The sequence below is a fragment of the Crinia signifera genome, chromosome 4, assembly GCF_055691185.1.
Source record: "Crinia signifera chromosome 4, ASM5569118v1, whole genome shotgun sequence".
Taxonomy (NCBI): domain Eukaryota; kingdom Metazoa; phylum Chordata; class Amphibia; order Anura; family Myobatrachidae; genus Crinia; species Crinia signifera.
The window spans coordinates 37278430-37293588 of NC_139220.1; positions in this window are offsets into that span (position 1 = coordinate 37278430).

A 15159-nucleotide genomic window follows, 5' to 3' on the forward strand; every position below is an offset into this window, starting at 1 on the left:
GTTTAAAGCAGAAAAACAGGAACTTTTAGAATTTTCATTTGTTGACCAAAACGACAGGACCGGAGCTGATAAAAATGTTGATATGGATGTTATTTTTTTTCTGACTGCGATTTCAAAACCATGCACCAGAATCAACTTCTTTCAACTCAGTAATGCATTTTGGATGTGTACCTAGAGTTTAAAGCAGAAAAACAGGAACTTTTAGAATTTTCATTTGTTGACCAAAACGACAGGACCGGAGCTGATAAAAATGTTGATATGGATGTTATTTTTTTTCTGATTGCGATTTCAAAACCATGCACCAGAATCAACTTCTTTCACCTCAGTAATGCATTTTGGATGTGTACCTAGAGTTTAAAGCAGAAAAACAGGAACTTTTAGAATTTTCATTTTTTGACCAAAACGACAGGACCGGAGCTGATAAAAATGTTGATATGGATGTAATTTTTTTTCTGACTGCGGTTTCAAAACCATGCACCAGAATCAACTTCTTTCAACTCAGTAATGCATTTTGGATGTGTACCTAGAGTTTAAAGCAGAAAAGCAGGAACTTTTAGAATTTTCATTTTTTGACCAAAACGACAGGACCGGAGCTGATAAAAATGTTGATATTGATGTAATTTTTTTTCTGACTGCGATTTCAAAACCATGCACCAGAATTCACTTCTTTCAACTCAGTAATGCATTTTGGATGTGTACCTAGAGTTTAAAGCAGAAAAACAGGAACTTTTAGAATTTTCATTTTTTGACCAAAACGACAGGTCCGGAGCTGATAAAAATGTTGATATTGATGTAATTTTTTTTCTGACTGCGATTTCAAAACCATGCACCAGAATTCACTTATTTCAACTCAGTAATGCATTTTGGATGTGTACCTAGAGTTTAAAGCAGAAAAACAGGAACTTTTAGAATTTTCATTTTTTGACCAAAACGACAGGACCGGAGCTGATAAAAATGTTGATATGGATGTAATTTTTTTTCTGACTGCAGTTTCAAAACCATGCACCAGAATCAACTTCTTTCAACTCAGTAATGCATTTTGGATGTGTACTTAGAGTTTAAAGCAGAAAAGCAGGAACTTTTAGAATTTTCATTTTTTGACCAAAACGACAGGACCGGAGCTGATAAAAATGTTGATATGGATGTTATTTTTTTTCTGACTGCGATTTCAAAACCATGCACCAGAATTCACTTCTTTCAACTCAGTAATGCATTTTGGATGTGTACCTAGAGTTTAAAGCAGAAAAACAGGAACTTTTAGAATTTTCATTTTTTGACCAAAACGACAGGACCGGAGCTGATAAAAATGTTTATATGAATGTTATTTTTTTTCTGACTGCGATTTCAAAACCATGCACCAGAATCAACTTCTTTCAACTCAGTAATGCATTTTGGATGTATATCTAGAGTTTAAAGCAGAAAAACAGGAACTTTTAGAATTTTCATTTTTTGACCAAAACGACAGGACCGGAGCTGATAAAAATGTTGATATGGACGTTATTTTTTTCTGACTGCGATTTCAAAACCATGCACCAGAATTCACTTCTTTCAACTCAGTAATGCATTTTGGATGTGTACCTAGAGTTTAAAGCAGAAAAACAGGAACTTTTAGAATTTTCATTTTTTGACCAAAACGACAGGACCGGAGCTGATAAAAATGTTGATATGGATGTTATTTTTTTTCTGACTGCGATTTCAAAACCATGCACCAGAATCAACTTCTTTCAACTCAGTAATGCATTTTGGATGTGTACCTAGAGTTTAAAGCAGAAAAACAGGAACTTTTAGAATTTTCATTTTTTGACCAAAACAACAGGACCGGAGCTGATAAAAATGTTGATATGGATGTTATTTTTTTTCTGACTGCGATTTCAAAACCATGCACCAGAATTCATTTCTTTCAACTCAGTAATGCATTTTGGATGTGTACCTAGAGTTTAAAGCAAAAAAACAGGAACTTTTAGAATTTTCATTTTTTGACCAAAACGACAGGACCGGAGATGATAAAAATGTTGATATGGATGTTATTTTTTTCTGACTGCGATTTCAAAACCATGCACCAGAATTCACTTCTTTAAACTCAGTAATGCATTTTGGATGTGTACCTAGAGTTTAAAGCAGAAAAACAGGAACTTTTAGAATTTTCATTTTTTGACCAAAACGACAGGACCGGAGCTGATAAAAATGTTGATATGGATGTTATTTTTTTTCTGACTGCGATTTCAAAACCATGCACCAGAATCAACTTCTTTCAACTCAGTAATGCATTTTGGATGTGTACCTAGAGTTTAAAGCAGAAAAACAGGAACTTTTAGAATTTTCATTTTTTTGACCAAAACGACAGGACCGGAGCTGATAAAAATGTTGATATGGATGTTATTTTTTTTCTGACTGCGATTTCAAAACCATGTACCAGAATTCACTTCTTTAAACTCAGTAATGCATTTTGGATGTGTACCTAGAGTTTAAAGCAGAAAAACAGGAACTTTCAGAATTTTCATTTTTTGACCAAAACGACAGGACCGGAGCTGATAAAAATGTTGATATGGATGTTTTTTTTTTCTGACTGCGATTTCAAAACCATGCACCAGAATTAACTTCTTTCAACTCAGTAATGCATTTTGGATGTGTACCTAGAGTTTAAAGCAGAAAAACAGGAACTTTTAGAATTTTCATTTTTTGACCAAAACGACAGGACCGGAGCTGATAAAAATGTTGATATGGATGTTATTTTTTTTTCTGACTGCGATTTCAAAACCATGCACCAGAATTCATTTCTTTCAACTCAGTAATGCATTTTGGATGTGTACCTAGAGTTTAAAGCAGAAAAACAGGAACTTTTAGAATTTTCATTTTTTGACCAAAACGACAGGACCGGAGCTGATAAAAATGTTTATATGAATGTTATTTTTTTTCTGACTGCGATTTCAAAACCATGCACCAGAATCAACTTCTTTCAACTCAGTAATGCATTTTGGATGTGTACCTAGAGTTTAAAGCAGAAAAACAGGAACTTTTAGAATTTTCATTTTTTGACCAAAACGACAGGACCGGAGCTGATAAAAATGTTGATATGGATGTTATTTTTTTTCTGACTGCGATTTCAAAACCATGCACCAGAATCAACTTCTTTCAACTCAGTAATGCATTTTGGATGTGTACCTAGAGTTTAAAGCAGAAAAACAGGAACTTTTAGAATTTTCATTTTTTGACCAAAACAACAGGACCGGAGCTGATAAAAATGTTGATATGGATGTTATTTTTTTTCTGACTGCGATTTCAAAACCATGCACCAGAATTCATTTCTTTCAACTCAGTAATGCATTTTGGATGTGTACCTAGAGTTTAAAGCAAAAAAACAGGAACTTTTAGAATTTTCATTTTTTGACCAAAACGACAGGACCGGAGATGATAAAAATGTTGATATGGATGTTATTTTTTTTCTGACTGCGATTTCAAAACCATGCACCAGAATTCACTTCTTTCAACTCAGTAATGCATTTTGGATGTGTACCTAGAGTTTAAAGCAGAAAAACAGGAACTTTTAGAATTTTCATTTTTTGACCAAAACGACAGGTCCGGAGCTGATAAAAATGTTGATATTGATGTAATTTTTTTTCTGACTGCGATTTCAAAACCATGCACCAGAATTCACTTATTTCAACTCAGTAATGCATTTTGGATGTGTACCTAGAGTTTAAAGCAGAAAAACAGGAACTTTTAGAATTTTCATTTTTTGACCAAAACGACAGGACCGGAGCTGATAAAAATGTTGATATGGATGTAATTTTTTTTCTGACTGCAGTTTCAAAACCATGCACCAGAATCAACTTCTTTCAACTCAGTAATGCATTTTGGATGTGTACTTAGAGTTTAAAGCAGAAAAGCAGGAACTTTTAGAATTTTCATTTTTTGACCAAAACGACAGGACCGGAGCTGATAAAAATGTTGATATGGATGTTATTTTTTTTCTGACTGCGATTTCAAAACCATGCACCAGAATTCACTTCTTTCAACTCAGTAATGCATTTTGGATGTGTACCTAGAGTTTAAAGCAGAAAAACAGGAACTTTTAGAATTTTCATTTTTTGACCAAAACGACAGGACCGGAGCTGATAAAAATGTTTATATGAATGTTATTTTTTTTCTGACTGCGATTTCAAAACCATGCACCAGAATCAACTTCTTTCAACTCAGTAATGCATTTTGGATGTATACCTAGAGTTTAAAGCAGAAAAACAGGAACTTTTAGAATTTTCATTTTTTGACCAAAACAACAGGACCGGAGCTGATAAAAATGTTGATATGGACGTTATTTTTTTCTGACTGCGATTTCAAAACCATGCACCAGAATTCACTTCTTTCAACTCAGTAATGCATTTTGGATGTGTACCTAGAGTTTAAAGCAGAAAAACAGGAACTTTTAGAATTTTCATTTTTTGACCAAAACGACAGGACCGGAGCTGATAAAAATGTTGATATGGATGTTATTTTTTTTCTGACTGCGATTTCAAAACCATGCACCAGAATCAACTTCTTTCAACTCAGTAATGCATTTTGGATGTGTACCTAGAGTTTAAAGCAGAAAAACAGGAACTTTTAGAATTTTCATTTTTTGACCAAAACAACAGGACCGGAGCTGATAAAAATGTTGATATGGATGTTATTTTTTTTCTGACTGCGATTTCAAAACCATGCACCAGAATTCATTTCTTTCAACTCAGTAATGCATTTTGGATGTGTACCTAGAGTTTAAAGCAAAAAAACAGGAACTTTTAGAATTTTCATTTTTTGACCAAAACGACAGGACCGGAGATGATAAAAATGTTGATATGGATGTTATTTTTTTTCTGACTGCGATTTCAAAACCATGCACCAGAATTCACTTCTTTAAACTCAGTAATGCATTTTGGATGTGTACCTAGAGTTTAAAGCAGAAAAACAGGAACTTTTAGAATTTTCATTTTTTGACCAAAACGACAGGACCGGAGCTGATAAAAATGTTGATATGGATGTTATTTTTTTTCTGACTGCGATTTCAAAACCATGCACCAGAATCAACTTCTTTCAACTCAGTAATGCATTTTGGATGTGTACCTAGAGTTTAAAGCAGAAAAACAGGAACTTTTAGAATTTTCATTTTTTTGACCAAAACGGCAGGACCGGAGCTGATAAAAATGTTGATATGGATGTTATTTTTTTTCTGACTGCGATTTCAAAACCATGTACCAGAATTCACTTCTTTAAACTCAGTAATGCATTTTGGATGTGTACCTAGAGTTTAAAGCAGAAAAACAGGAACTTTCAGAATTTTCATTTTTTGACCAAAACGACAGGACCGGAGCTGATAAAAATGTTGATATGGATGTTTTTTTTTTTCTGACTGCGATTTCAAAACCATGCACCAGAATTAACTTCTTTCAACTCAGTAATGCATTTTGGATGTGTACCTAGAGTTTAAAGCAGAAAAACAGGAACTTTTAGAATTTTCATTTTTTGACCAAAACGACAGGACCGGAGCTGATAAAAATGTTGATATGGATGTTATTTTTTTTTCTGACTGCGATTTCAAAACCATGCACCAGAATTCATTTCTTTCAACTCAGTAATGCATTTTGGATGTGTACCTAGAGTTTAAAGCAGAAAAACAGGAACTTTTAGAATTTTCATTTTTTGACCAAAACGACAGGACCGGAGCTGATAAAAATGTTTATATGAATGTTATTTTTTTTCTGACTGCGATTTCAAAACCATGCACCAGAATCAACTTCTTTCAACTCAGTAATGCATTTTGGATGTGTACCTAGAGTTTAAAGCAGAAAAACAGGAACTTTTAGAATTTTCATTTTTTGACCAAAACGACAGGACCGGAGCTGATAAAAATGTTGATATGGATGTTATTTTTTTTCTGACTGCGATTTCAAAACCATGCACCAGAATCAACTTCTTTCAACTCAGTAATGCATTTTGGATGTGTACCTAGAGTTTAAAGCAGAAAAACAGGAACTTTTAGAATTTTCATTTTTTGACCAAAACAACAGGACAGGAGCTGATAAAAATGTTGATATGGATGTTATTTTTTTTCTGACTGCGATTTCAAAACCATGCACCAGAATTCATTTCTTTCAACTCAGTAATGCATTTTGGATGTGTACCTAGAGTTTAAAGCAAAAAAACAGGAACTTTTAGAATTTTCATTTTTTGACCAAAACGACAGGACCGGAGATGATAAAAATGTTGATATGGATGTTATTTTTTTTCTGACTGCGATTTCAAAACCATGCACCAGAATTCACTTCTTTAAACTCAGTAATGCATTTTGGATGTGTACCTAGAGTTTAAAGCAGAAAAACAGGAACTTTTAGAATTTTCATTTTTTGACCAAAACGACAGGACCGGAGCTGATAAAAATGTTGATATGGATGTTATTTTTTTCTGACTGCGATTTCAAAACCATGCACCAGAATCAACTTCTTTCAACTCAGTAATGCATTTTGGATGTGTACCTAGAGTTTAAAGCAGAAAAACAGGAACTTTCAGAATTTTCAGAATTTTCATTTTTTGACCAAAACGACAGGACCGGAGATGATAAAAATGTTGATATGGATGTTATTTTTTTTCTGACTGCGATTTCAAAACCATGCACCAGAATTCACTTCTTTAAACTCAGTAATGCATTTTGGATGTGTACCTAGAGTTTAAAGCAGAAAAACAGGAACTTTTAGAATTTTCATTTTTTGACCAAAACGACAGGACCGGAGCTGATAAAAATGTTGATATGGATGTTATTTTTTTCTGACTGCGATTTCAAAACCATGCACCAGAATCAACTTCTTTCAACTCAGTAATGCATTTTGGATGTGTACCTAGAGTTTAAAGCAGAAAAACAGGAACTTTCAGAATTTTCATTTTTTGACCAAAACGACAGGACCGGAGCTGATAAAAATGTTGATATGGATGTTATTTTTTTTCTGACTGCGATTTCAAAACCATGCACCAGAATCAACTTCTTTCAACTCAGTAATGCATTTTGGATGTGTACCTAGAGTTTAAAGCAGAAAAACAGGAACTTTTAGAATTTTCATTTTTTGACCAAAACGACAGGACCGGAGCTGATAAAAATGTTGATATGGATGTTATTTTTTTCTGACTGCGATTTCAAAACCATGCACCAGAATTCATTTCTTTCAACTCAGTAATGCATTTTGGATGTGTACCTAGAGTTTAAAGCAGAAAAACCGAAACTTTTAGAATTTTCATTTTTTGACCAAAACGACAGGACCGGAGCTGATAAAAATGTTGATATGGATGTTATTTTTTTTCGGACTGCGACTTCAAAACCATGCACCAGAATTCACTTCTTTCAACTCAGTAATGCATTTTGGATGTGTACCTAGAGTTTAAAGCAGAAAAACAGGAACTTTTAGAATTTTCATTTGTTGACCAAAACGACAGGACCGGAGCTGATAAAAATGTTGATATGGATGTTATTTTTTTTCTGACTGCGATTTCAAAACCATGCACCAGAATCAACTTCTTTCAACTCAGTAATGCATTTTGGATGTGTACCTAGAGTTTAAAGCAGAAAAACAGGAACTTTTAGAATTTTCATTTGTTGACCAAAACGACAGGACCGGAGCTGATAAAAATGTTGATATGGATGTTATTTTTTTTCTGATTGCGATTTCAAAACCATGCACCAGAATCAACTTCTTTCACCTCAGTAATGCATTTTGGATGTGTACCTAGAGTTTAAAGCAGAAAAACAGGAACTTTTAGAATTTTCATTTTTTGACCAAAACGACAGGACCGGAGCTGATAAAAATGTTGATATGGATGTTATTTTTTTTCTGACTGCGATTTCAAAACCATGCACCAGAATCAACTTCTTTCAACTCAGTAATGCATTTTGGATGTGTACCTAGAGTTTAAAGCAGAAAAACAGGAACTTTTAGAATTTTCATTTGTTGACCAAAACGACAGGACCGGAGCAGATAAAAATGTTGATATGGATGTTATTTTTTTTCTGATTGCGATTTCAAAACCATGCACCAGAATCAACTTCTTTCACCTCAGTAATGCATTTTGGATGTGTACCTAGAGTTTAAAGCAGAAAAACAGGAACTTTTAGAATTTTCATTTTTTGACCAAAACGACAGGTCTGGAGCTGATAAAAATGTTGATATTGATGTAATTTTTTTCTGACTGCGATTTCAAAACCATGCACCATAATTCACTTCTTTCAACTCAGTAATGCATTTTGGATGTGTACCTAGAGTTTAAAGCAGAAAAACAGGAACTTTTAGAATTTTCATTTTTTGACCAAAACGACAGGTCCGGAGCTGATAAAAATGTTGATATTGATGTAATTTTTTTTCTGACTGCGATTTCAAAACCATGCACCAGAATTCACTTCTTTCAACTCAGTAATGCATTTTGGATGTGTACCTAGAGTTTAAAGCAGAAAACAGGAACTTTTAAAATTTGAATTTTTTGACCAAAACGACAGGACCGGAACTGATAAAAATGTTGATATGGATGTAATTTTTTTTCTGACTGCGGTTTCAAAACCATGCACCAGAATCAACTTCTTCCAACTCAGTAATGCATTTTGGATGTGTACCTAGAGTTTAAAGCAGAAAAGCAGGAACTTTTAGAATTTTCATTTTTTGACCAAAACGACAGGACCGGAGCTGATAAAAATGTTGATATTGATGTAATTTTTTTTCTGACTGCGATTTCAAAACCATGCACCAGAATTCACTTCTTTCAACTCAGTAATGCATTTTGGATGTGTACCTAGAGTTTAAAGCAGAAAAACAGGAACTTTTAGAATTTTCATTTTTTGACCAAAACGACAGGTCCGGAGCTGATAAAAATGTTGATATTGATGTAATTTTTTTTCTGACTGCGATTTCAAAACCATGCACCAGAATTCACTTCTTTCAACTCAGTAATGCATTTTGGATGTGTACTTAGAGTTTAAAGCAGAAAAACAGGAACTTTTAGAATTTTCATTTTTTGACCAAAACGACAGTACCAGAGCTGCTAAAAATGTTGATATGGATGTTATTTTTTTTCTGACTGCGATTTCAAAACCATGCACCAGAATCAACTTCTTTCAACTCAGTAATGCATTTTGGATGTGTACCTAGAGTTTAAAGCAGAAAAACAGGAACTTTTAGAATTTTCATTTTTTGACCAAAACGACAGGACCGGAGCTGATAAAAATGTTGATATGGATGTTATTTTTTTTCTGACTGCGATTTCAAAACCATGCACCAGAATTCATTTCTTTCAACTCAGTAATGCATTTTGGATGTGTACCTAGAGTTTAAAGCAGAAAAACAGGAACTTTTAGAATTTTCATTTTTTGACCAAAACGACAGGACCGGAGCTGATAAAAATGTTGATATGGATGTTATTTTTTTTCGGACTGCGATTTCAAAACCATGCAACAGAATTCACTTCTTTCAACTCAGTAATGCATTTTGGATGTGTACCTAGAGTTTAAAGCAGAAAAACAGGAACTTTTAGAATTTTCATTTGTTGACCAAAACGACAGGACCGGAGCTGATAAAAATGTTGATATGGATGTTATTTTTTTTCTGACTGCGATTTCAAAACCATGCACCAGAATCAACTTCTTTCAACTCAGTAATGCATTTTGGATGTGTACCTAGAGTTTAAAGCAGAAAAACAGGAACTTTTAGAATTTTCATTTGTTGACCAAAACGACAGGACCGGAGCTGATAAAAATGTTGATATGGATGTTATTTTTTTTCTGATTGCGATTTCAAAACCATGCACCAGAATCAACTTCTTTCACCTCAGTAATGCATTTTGGATGTGTACCTAGAGTTTAAAGCAGAAAAACAGGAACTTTTAGAATTTTCATTTTTTGACCAAAACGACAGGACCGGAGCTGATAAAAATGTTGATATGGATGTAATTTTTTTTCTGACTGCGGTTTCAAAACCATGCACCAGAATCAACTTCTTTCAACTCAGTAATGCATTTTGGATGTGTACCTAGAGTTTAAAGCAGAAAAGCAGGAACTTTTAGAATTTTCATTTTTTGACCAAAACGACAGGACCGGAGCTGATAAAAATGTTGATATTGATGTAATTTTTTTTCTGACTGCGATTTCAAAACCATGCACCAGAATTCACTTCTTTCAACTCAGTAATGCATTTTGGATGTGTACCTAGAGTTTAAAGCAGAAAAACAGGAACTTTTAGAATTTTCATTTTTTGACCAAAACGACAGGTCCGGAGCTGATAAAAATGTTGATATTGATGTAATTTTTTTTCTGACTGCGATTTCAAAACCATGCACCAGAATTCACTTCTTTCAACTCAGTAATGCATTTTGGATGTGTACTTAGAGTTTAAAGCAGAAAAACAGGAACTTTTAGAATTTTCATTTTTTGACCAAAACGACAGTACTGGAGCTGCTAAAAATGTTGATATGGATGTTATTTTTTTTCTGACTGCGATTTCAAAACCATGCACCAGAATCAACTTCTTTCAACTCAGTAATGCATTTTGGATGTGTACCTAGAGTTTAAAGCAGAAAAACAGGAACTTTTAGAATTTTCATTTTTTGACCAAAACGACAGGACCGGAGCTGATAAAAATGTTGATATGGATGTTATTTTTTTTCTGACTGCGATTTCAAAACCATGCACCAGAATTCATTTCTTTCAACTCAGTAATGCATTTTGGATGTGTACCTAGAGTTTAAAGCAGAAAAACAGGAACTTTTAGAATTTTCATTTTTTGACCAAAACGACAGGACCGGAGCTGATAAAAATGTTGATATGGATGTTATTTTTTTTCGGACTGCGATTTCAAAACCATGCAACAGAATTCACTTCTTTCAACTCAGTAATGCATTTTGGATGTGTACCTAGAGTTTAAAGCAGAAAAACAGGAACTTTTAGAATTTTCATTTGTTGACCAAAACGACAGGACCGGAGCTGATAAAAAATGTTGATATGGATGTTATTTTTTTTCTGACTGCGATTTCAAAACCATGCACCAGAATCAACTTCTTTCAACTCAGTAATGCATTTTGGATGTGTACCTAGAGTTTAAAGCAGAAAAACAGGAACTTTTAGAATTTTCATTTGTTGACCAAAACGACAGGACCGGAGCTGATAAAAATGTTGATATGGATGTTCTTTTTTTTCTGATTGCGATTTCAAAACCATGCACCAGAATCAACTTCTTTCACCTCAGTAATGCATTTTGGATGTGTACCTAGAGTTTAAAGCAGAAAAACAGGAACTTTTAGAATTTTCATTTTTTGACCAAAACGACAGGACCGGAGCTGATAAAAATGTTGATATGGATGTAATTTTTTTTCTGACTGCGGTTTCAAAACCATGCACCAGAATCAACTTCTTTCAACTCAGTAATGCATTTTGGATGTGTACCTAGAGTTTAAAGCAGAAAAGCAGGAACTTTTAGAATTTTCATTTTTTGACCAAAACGACAGGACCGGAGCTGATAAAAATGTTGATATTGATGTAATTTTTTTTCTGACTGCGATTTCAAAACCATGCACCAGAATTCACTTCTTTCAACTCAGTAATGCATTTTGGATGTGTACCTAGAGTTTAAAGCAGAAAAACAGGAACTTTTAGAATTTTCATTTTTTGACCAAAACGACAGGTCCGGAGCTGATAAAAATGTTGATATTGATGTAATTTTTTTTCTGACTGCGATTTCAAAACCATGCACCAGAATTCACTTATTTCAACTCAGTAATGCATTTTGGATGTGTACCTAGAGTTTAAAGCAGAAAAACAGGAACTTTTAGAATTTTCATTTTTTGACCAAAACGACAGGACCGGAGCTGATAAAAATGTTGATATGGATGTAATTTTTTTTCTGACTGCAGTTTCAAAACCATGCACCAGAATCAACTTCTTTCAACTCAGTAATGCATTTTGGATGTGTACTTAGAGTTTAAAGCAGAAAAGCAGGAACTTTTAGAATTTTCATTTTTTGACCAAAACGACAGGACCGGAGCTGATAAAAATGTTGATATGGATGTTATTTTTTTTCTGACTGCGATTTCAAAACCATGCACCAGAATTCACTTCTTTCAACTCAGTAATGCATTTTGGATGTGTACCTAGAGTTTAAAGCAGAAAAACAGGAACTTTTAGAATTTTCATTTTTTGACCAAAACGACAGGACCGGAGCTGATAAAAATGTTTATATGAATGTTATTTTTTTTCTGACTGCGATTTCAAAACCATGCACCAGAATCAACTTCTTTCAACTCAGTAATGCATTTTGGATGTATACCTAGAGTTTAAAGCAGAAAAACAGGAACTTTTAGAATTTTCATTTTTTGACCAAAACGACAGGACCGGAGCTGATAAAAATGTTGATATGGACGTTATTTTTTTCTGACTGCGATTTCAAAACCATGCACCAGAATTCACTTCTTTCAACTCAGTAATGCATTTTGGATGTGTACCTAGAGTTTAAAGCAGAAAAACAGGAACTTTTAGAATTTTCATTTTTTGACCAAAACGACAGGACCGGAGCTGATAAAAATGTTGATATGGATGTTATTTTTTTTCTGACTGCGATTTCAAAACCATGCACCAGAATCAACTTCTTTCAACTCAGTAATGCATTTTGGATGTGTACCTAGAGTTTAAAGCAGAAAAACAGGAACTTTTAGAATTTTCATTTTTTGACCAAAACAACAGGACCGGAGCTGATAAAAATGTTGATATGGATGTTATTTTTTTTCTGACTGCGATTTCAAAACCATGCACCAGAATTCATTTCTTTCAACTCAGTAATGCATTTTGGATGTGTACCTAGAGTTTAAAGCAAAAAAACAGGAACTTTTAGAATTTTCATTTTTTGACCAAAACGACAGGACCGGAGATGATAAAAATGTTGATATGGATGTTATTTTTTTTCTGACTGCGATTTCAAAACCATGCACCAGAATTCACTTCTTTGAACTCAGTAATGCATTTTGGATGTGTACCTAGAGTTTAAAGCAGAAAAACAGGAACTTTTAGAATTTTCATTTTTTGACCAAAACGACAGGACCGGAGCTGATAAAAATGTTGATATGGATGTTATTTTTTTTCTGACTGCGATTTCAAAACCATGCACCAGAATCAACTTCTTTCAACTCAGTAATGCATTTTGGATGTGTACCTAGAGTTTAAAGCAGAAAAACAGGAACTTTTAGAATTTTTTTGACCAAAACGACAGGACCGGAGCTGATAAAAATGTTGATATGGATGTTATTTTTTTTCTGACTGCGATTTCAAAACCATGTACCAGAATTCACTTCTTTAAACTCAGTAATGCATTTTGGATGTGTACCTAGAGTTTAAAGCAGAAAAACAGGAACTTTCAGAATTTTCATTTTTTGACCAAAACGACAGGACCGGAGCTGATAAAAATGTTGATATGGATGTTTTTTTTTTTCTGACTGCGATTTCAAAACCATGCACCAGAATTAACTTCTTTCAACTCAGTAATGCATTTTGGATGTGTACCTAGAGTTTAAAGCAGAAAAACAGGAACTTTTAGAATTTTCATTTTTTGACCAAAACGACAGGACCGGAGCTGATAAAAATGTTGATATGGATGTTATTTTTTTTTCTGACTGCGATTTCAAAACCATGCACCAGAATTCATTTCTTTCAACTCAGTAATGCATTTTGGATGTGTACCTAGAGTTTAAAGCAGAAAAACAGGAACTTTTAGAATTTTCATTTTTTGACCAAAACGACAGGACCGGAGCTGATAAAAATGTTGATATGGATGTTATTTTTTTTCGGACTGCGACTTCAAAACCATGCACCAGAATCAACTTCTTTCACCTCAGTAATGCATTTTGGATGTGTACCTAGAGTTTAAAGCAGAAAAACAGGAACTTTTAGAATTTTCATTTTTTGACCAAAACGACAGGACCGGAGCTGATAAAAATGTTGATATGGATGTAATTTTTTTTCTGACTGCGGTTTCAAAACCATGCACCAGAATCAACTTCTTTCAACTCAGTAATGCATTTTGGATGTGTACCTAGAGTTTAAAGCAGAAAAGCAGGAACTTTTAGAATTTTCATTTTTTGACCAAAACGACAGGACCGGAGCTGATAAAAATGTTGATATTGATGTAATTTTTTTTCTGACTGCGATTTCAAAACCATGCACCAGAATTCACTTCTTTCAACTCAGTAATGCATTTTGGATGTGTACCTAGAGTTTAAAGCAGAAAAACAGGAACTTTTAGAATTTTCATTTTTTGACCAAAACGACAGGTCCGGAGCTGATAAAAATGTTGATATTGATGTAATTTTTTTTCTGACTGCGATTTCAAAACCATGCACCAGAATTCACTTATTTCAACTCAGTAATGCATTTTGGATGTGTACCTAGAGTTTAAAGCAGAAAAACAGGAACTTTTAGAATTTTCATTTTTTGACCAAAACGACAGGACCGGAGCTGATAAAAATGTTGATATGGATGTAATTTTTTTTCTGACTGCAGTTTCAAAACCATGCACCAGAATCAACTTCTTTCAACTCAGTAATGCATTTTGGATGTGTACTTAGAGTTTAAAGCAGAAAAGCAGGAACTTTTAGAATTTTCATTTTTTGACCAAAACGACAGGACCGGAGCTGATAAAAATGTTGATATGGATGTTATTTTTTTTCTGACTGCGATTTCAAAACCATGCACCAGAATTCACTTCTTTCAACTCAGTAATGCATTTTGGATGTGTACCTAGAGTTTAAAGCAGAAAAACAGGAACTTTTAGAATTTTCATTTTTTGACCAAAACGACAGGACCGGAGCTGATAAAAATGTTTATATGAATGTTATTTTTTTTCTGACTGCGATTTCAAAACCATGCACCAGAATCAACTTCTTTCAACTCAGTAATGCATTTTGGATGTATACCTAGAGTTTAAAGCAGAAAAACAGGAACTTTTAGAATTTTCATTTTTTGACCAAAACGACAGGACCGGAGCTGATAAAAATGTTGATATGGACGTTATTTTTTTCTGACTGCGATTTCAAAACCATGCACCAGAATTCACTTCTTTCAACTCAGTAATGCATTTTGGATGTGTACCTAGAGTTTAAAGCAGAAAAACAGGAACT